A 6,209-nucleotide genomic window follows, 5' to 3' on the forward strand; every position below is an offset into this window, starting at 1 on the left:
CGGCATCTAAAACAAAAACCCCACAAAAAAAAAAAAAAAAAAAATAGTGGAGGAGAAAAATCCATTTTTGCATGGGTTGAATGCCAGGAAAAAAGTGCTTAATAATATTTAGAGGACTTAACAAAGAGACAAGAAGTATTAAATTAATATACTGAACAGCAGGATATAAACCCACCAGGCAGAAATGATAATGTGACACATTTTTGCAGACTGTTTTTGTTCCGTGATGATAAATAATACTAAAGCAAACCAAGATTTCCAGGCTTTCGGCCAATAATGACTTCGTGAGAATAAGTACAAGACAGTTTCCTGCAGGTGATGTGTGGATTTTTGAATAGAACTGTGATACTGATATTACGGGGTGTGCGTGTGTGTATTTTCTTGGGGGGGGCGGTGTCCAGGATTTCTGGCTTATAACTACTTAGCCTTTTGTCCTTGGCTTCTGAAGCTCCCTGGAGGTGAGTCATCTGAACTGGTAATAAAGACATTAAGACCCTGGTTCCAGAGAGGTTCTGCCCATGTGCGGTCTGTCACATTTCTCTACGGTTGCCCATGCTTCAATCGTGCCATCCACAGAAACTCGAGGACAGGTCATTAGGGAGCTTCTGGACAGCTGGACACATGGAGGTTTGAAGGAGAGGAAGGTGACACACCCCAACTCTGCAGGGATGGAAATGCCTGTGCTTGGGACTTCATCCTAGGTATTTCTTCATCTGCCTGCTTATTTATGCTGTTAAAAGTGGCATAGTGGTTAAGGCATTGGACTCCCACTTGGCCCACCATGGTTCAAATCCTGGACGTGGCTGCTTGAGGATCACACCAGAGGCCTGTGTGTGCGTGCTCAAAATCCCAGGAAGAGAGTAGAGGAGAAGGATTGCAGTGTGGGCATCCCCCCTGGAGAGGTGATTTCTTTTTTTTTTTTTTGGAGAGGTTTTCGCTATAGGGTGCGTGTGCTCGCCAGACAGACAGAGAGACATAGAGACAGAAAGCGAAATCACCCCCCAGGGGGGATAGTCACGCTGCAATCCCTTCTCCTCCATTCTCCTCTAGGGATCTTGGGCACGCACGCACATGCACCCGGCGTGAGTTTCAAGCCACAAGGTCTGGGATGCGAACCGCGGTCGACGTGGGAGTCCAGCGACATAGCCATTACGCTAACTGCTGGTTTCCTGGAGAGGTGATTTCTCACTTTCTCTCTCTCTCTCCAGCACATGCACATACCCTATGGCATAAACCCTAAAAAAAGAAATCCTTCTCGATAAATTTAACTCCTGGAGTTCTGCAAACTGCTCTAGCAAATTAACCAAGTTTAAAGAGGGGATTATGGGAACCTCAATTTATAACTTGTCAGTCAGAAGTTCCAGAGGCCTGGACTTGGGACTGATGTCTGAAATGGGGACAGTCTTGGGGACTTAACCCTCGACCTGTGGGATTGATGCTGTCCCAGGTAGAGAGCGTCCTAATGAAATTGGGTTAGAAGATGCCCTGCGGGCACATGCTGCCGTGCAACTTGCTACCCCGGGGGAGAAGTCCGCACACGTTTTGGGATCACAGAGGTGGTCTGTGTGGGGGCTGTGTAACAGGAGAAACTGTGTTCATATTTTTTCCCCCCTGAAATAAGAGCTAATAATGCAAGTAGTTTATTTTCCCCTCTGGGAGAAATTATAAAGAGCAATCTATACATCTTGACATTTCTGAAGAGTCTGGAGCAACTATACTTCTATTCAAAGAAATGAAAAAACTTTTCACTATCTTAAAAGGTGTATAAAATAGTAAACTGTAAGGCAAAGCCTAGAGGAGGCAATTTTTAAATGCAAATGTGTTGAAAGAATGATGAACAATATAGGCAAGCGTTAAAAGTGAAAGTTAACTTCTGGGCTCAACAGTGGTGCAGTGGTAAAACACAATGCCCTGGGACTAGCAGATGGGGTAATGGTTACATCACTGGACTCCCACATAGTAGACTGCAGTTTGAGTCCTGGACCTGGCGGCTTAAAACTCATGCCAGGTTTACATGTGTGCGTGCCCAAAATCCCGAGAGAAGAATGGAGGAGAGGGGATTGCAGCGTGGCCGTGCTCCGTGGAGGGTGATTTCTCACTTTCTGTCTCTGTCTCTCCAGTGAGTGCACGAACCCTATAGCAAAAATCTCTCTAAAAACAACAGAAAGCAAACAAAACCAAACAAATGCTATACCCTGCAAGGCTGATCCACGTGGGAAGTTCTGAGTTTGCCTCTGGAGAACCCCCTGAGTACACCAAGCATGTGTGTGACTGTGTGTGGTAGGCAGTTAGTTAGCCATGAATGGGCAGCCCTAAGAGAAAAGCAGAAGGCTCACCTAGCCCCAGGCGCCAGGAGGGTGAGGCAATTTGCCATCTTCCTTCCTTGGGGCCTGAGGGGAGCATACAGGGATGATTAGTAGATTTTTCTCTTATCAAAAAGACCCAAGTGAACATTTTGGTCAACATCCTAATCCCCAAGTAAGCATTTTGGTCAACGCCCTAATTCCCACTAGGTCAACGCCCTAATTCCCACTAGGACGATGAATTAATTAGGCCGTCTAATTAAACGACCTGGCTCACACTGGGCATGAGCAATAAGGTAATCGAATTCCTCATTCCTTACCTGTGAGAAAAGTGCGCAAGCGCAGGAGAAAGCGCAGGAATTCTAATTCAAACGAAGGACATAGGGATATGACAGACCTCCCGCGATAAATATTCATGATCACCTCTAGTAATAAAAGTAACAATTAACCAGTATCAAACGCAGTTGCCACTGGCAATCTGCCCGCCCAAGAGCCTTTTTGGGTGTACTTCCCTTTCTTTCCTATTAAACCTTTTCTTCTACCTACTTCATTTGTGGTTGCGGTTTCATTTTGCACCTAGCGACAGATCTCTAATTTTAGTGATCTGGACCCAAAGAACCAAGGACTTCACAATGCAGCTCGACGCTCTCCCATCCGTTTAACATGACCCCGAGCTGGCTGAGGTTGAGACCCTGTGGGAGGTGCTGTCTTTGTCTCTGCTGTCTGCCTCTCCTTCTCAAAGAAGAAATAAATACACAAACTTAAAAAGAAAGTCAGCTTCTTGGGATCAGCAGTTAGCGTAATGGCTATGTCGCTGGACTCCCATGTAGTCGTCGACTGCGGTTCGCGTCCTGGACCCGGTGGCTTAAACTCATGCCGGGCACGTGTACATGTGTGCCCAAGATCCCAGGAGGAGAATGGAGGAGAAGGGATTGCGGCATGGCCATCCCCTCTGGGGGGTGATTTCTCACTTTCTGTCTCTCTGTGTCTCTCTGTCTGTCTGGCGAGCGCACGCGCACTACAGCAAAAACCTCTCCAAAAAGAAAAAAGAAAAAGAAAGTCAACTTCTTTACTCCACTGCTCTCTCTGCTGTAGACTGGCTTCCTCATCTTCCCATCAGAACATCTAATGCTCTCTCTTACATCCCCTCCTTGAATGTTTTGCTTTTGTCTCCTTTCTTTTTTTAATTTAATTTTTTTTTTTTATTGGTAGAGGACGTATGTACTCCCCAGACACGGAGAGTGAAAGAGAAAACGGACCCCAATGTGTATAGCCATGCCGCAATCTCCTCTCCACCATCTCTCTATCCTGTCAGGGTCTGATGCACACATACAAATGCACTAGCATGCTTTTCGATCTGCAGGAGTGGGGATTCGAACCACAGTCAGCTGTAGGCAATCCAGTTCCCAAGGCACAGGGCTTAACTGCTGTGCTATGGGGCAAGCCTGTCTTGCCTATTTTTTTTTTTTCTTTTTCACCAGAAGACACACAGGCTCACCAGATGAGAGAGAGAGAGAGAAAGAGAGAGAGAGAGAGAGAGCCAGAGAGAGAGAACCAGAGAGAAAAAGAGAGAAAGCACCCCCCATAGGGCATGATCATGCCTCAATCCCTTCTACATTCTTCTCAGGATTTGGGGCATGCATCAGGTCCAGGACTTAAACAGCATCGTCAGCCATGTAGAATTCAGCCGAGTTAACCACCATGCCACAGGCTGGCCTGCCTATTTTTATTTGAGTCCTACTTGTTTAATTTTCTTTGAGGTGGGGTGGATACTAGTTCATCCCTATCCTGGTTCAGGAGACTTTTCTAGAGCTGGGTCCTTTGAGTATGGTTACAAAGGCTTTTCCTTCCATCCTTCTCCAGGGTTAAGAAAAATAGGGTTTGTCTGCCTATTTTAGAGGGCTGAGCCACCCCCTGGGCCACAGGTGGGCGTGTCTTGCTGGAAAATGAACATGCAGGTAGTGAGGGGAAGGGCTGTGGGCTCCAGAGTACAGACTGCGGCTGGCGTGCCTTCAGCTGGTGCCTCAGACGACCTGCAGGCCTTGCCCTCATTCCCCTTTGCTGGTGAACTCTAACTTGCTCTGGGGTGTTGGGAAGCCTTTCAGTGCTGGCTCAGCTCCTGTCAAGAGTCTCTCTCTACCTGATCTTTTTGTTCCCAGCCCCAGTGACCTCTGTCCTTGGTCTGACCCCTCCCATGTCACTGCCATCCTGTTCAGGATCTGTCTCCCAGGACAAGGTAGGCTGGCTCTCCATTCGTTCCTCATCAACTCTGTTAATCATTGCAGAAGCATTCTGCCCTGAGCCCTTTGGGACTTTGCTTTTGATAATTAGAGCTAAGAATTTGACTGTGAGGCCTATTTGAAAGTCATCCTTCCAGTGATGGGTTTCCAAAGTCTATTTTGAAATCCAAATGCTAATCATTGACTGGCTTCAGGGTTATCTGCCCTTTCCAAAAATTACGGATGACTGAGGTTTACTTGCCTGGAGCTGAGCTGTAGGGGCGGGGAAGAAGGAACATACGAGAAATGGTAATGGGGGACTCAGGTGGTCATTCACTGTAGTATCCATAGGGCTGTCGGGAAAGTCACGACATATTTTTACATAGAAAAATGGCAAATCAGTATTACTTATTCATTCATATATCCATTTGGTCAACAAATGCTTACTGAGTTGAGTGCTTTTTCTCTACTTTTTTTCCCATAAGTTTCTTTCTGGCCCCAGCAGGTGGAGTAGTGGTTAAGGCTCTTAACTCCCACGTGGCCAGCTGTGGCTCAAGTCCCAGAACTGGTGGCTTGAAAGTCATCTGGGTGCATGTGCATGCGTGCCCAAAACCCCAGGAGGAGAACGGAGGAGAGTGCATTTGTGGCAAGGCCATCCCCCTGGGCGGCTGATTTCTCACTTCCCTCTCATTGTCTCTCTTTGGCAAATGCATACATCCTATGGCAAAAACCTAAAAAAAAAAAATTCTTTATTCCATGAGCAAGAAAGAGAGAGAGAGAGAGGCACCCCAACAGGATCCTCATGTTGCAATCTATCCCTAGCTTCAACCTAGAACATGACCATGTGTGTGCCTGGTGTATTCAGGGAGGTCTGTGGACGTGAACCCAGAACCTTTCCATGTAGGTCAGCCTCACAGAATGCTGCATTACTCTTGGGCAATTATCTAGCCCCCTACTCTATTTCTTTCTATTCTTTTAGAGGTTTTTGCCATAGGGTGCATATGCTTGCTAGAGAAAGAGACAGACAGTGAGAGGGAACATGAGAAATCACCCCCCAGGAATGGTGGCTCCGTCACAACCCCTTCTCCTCCATTCTCTTCCTGGGATCTTGGCACACATGAACATGTGCCCAGTGTGATTTTTCAAGCCCTGGGTCCAGGGACTCGAACTGTGGTCATCCATGTGGGAATCCAGCTGGTCATTTGGTCTATACCATCTGCTGCCTACCCCACTCTGTATTTTAAGTTCATTCTCAAAGCCCAGCTTCAGGTCCTTTGCCATAATGCCATTTCTGCCTTTTTATTTTATTCTTTATTTTTTGGCTAGAGGGCACAGGCATTCACCAGAGAGACAGAGAGACAGGGAGAGAGGAAAGCACTCCAGGTGGAGGCAAGGTCACACACCATCCTTCCCCTCCACCTCCGCCTTTCAGGAATTTTGGGCATGCACACGCATGAGCCCCATGTGTTCTCAAGTCACTCGTCCGGGACTCAAAGCACATGGTCAGCTACGCGGGATCCAGCTTCCTAACTCTAGGCCCTGGGCTGGCTCCACTGGGTTTTTATTATTCTTCCCTCCTGACTCCTAGAGCATTTTTAGTCTGCACGCACAACTTGGTACTTAACTGTACATTTTCGTGTCATCAGCTGTCTCATGGTTATTATCTTTTCTCCCAGCTGTATCGAAG

This window comes from Tupaia chinensis, unplaced genomic scaffold (genome assembly GCF_000334495.1).
Source record: "Tupaia chinensis unplaced genomic scaffold, TupChi_1.0 Scaffold000182_1, whole genome shotgun sequence".
In the NCBI taxonomy this organism is placed as follows: domain Eukaryota; kingdom Metazoa; phylum Chordata; class Mammalia; order Scandentia; family Tupaiidae; genus Tupaia; species Tupaia belangeri.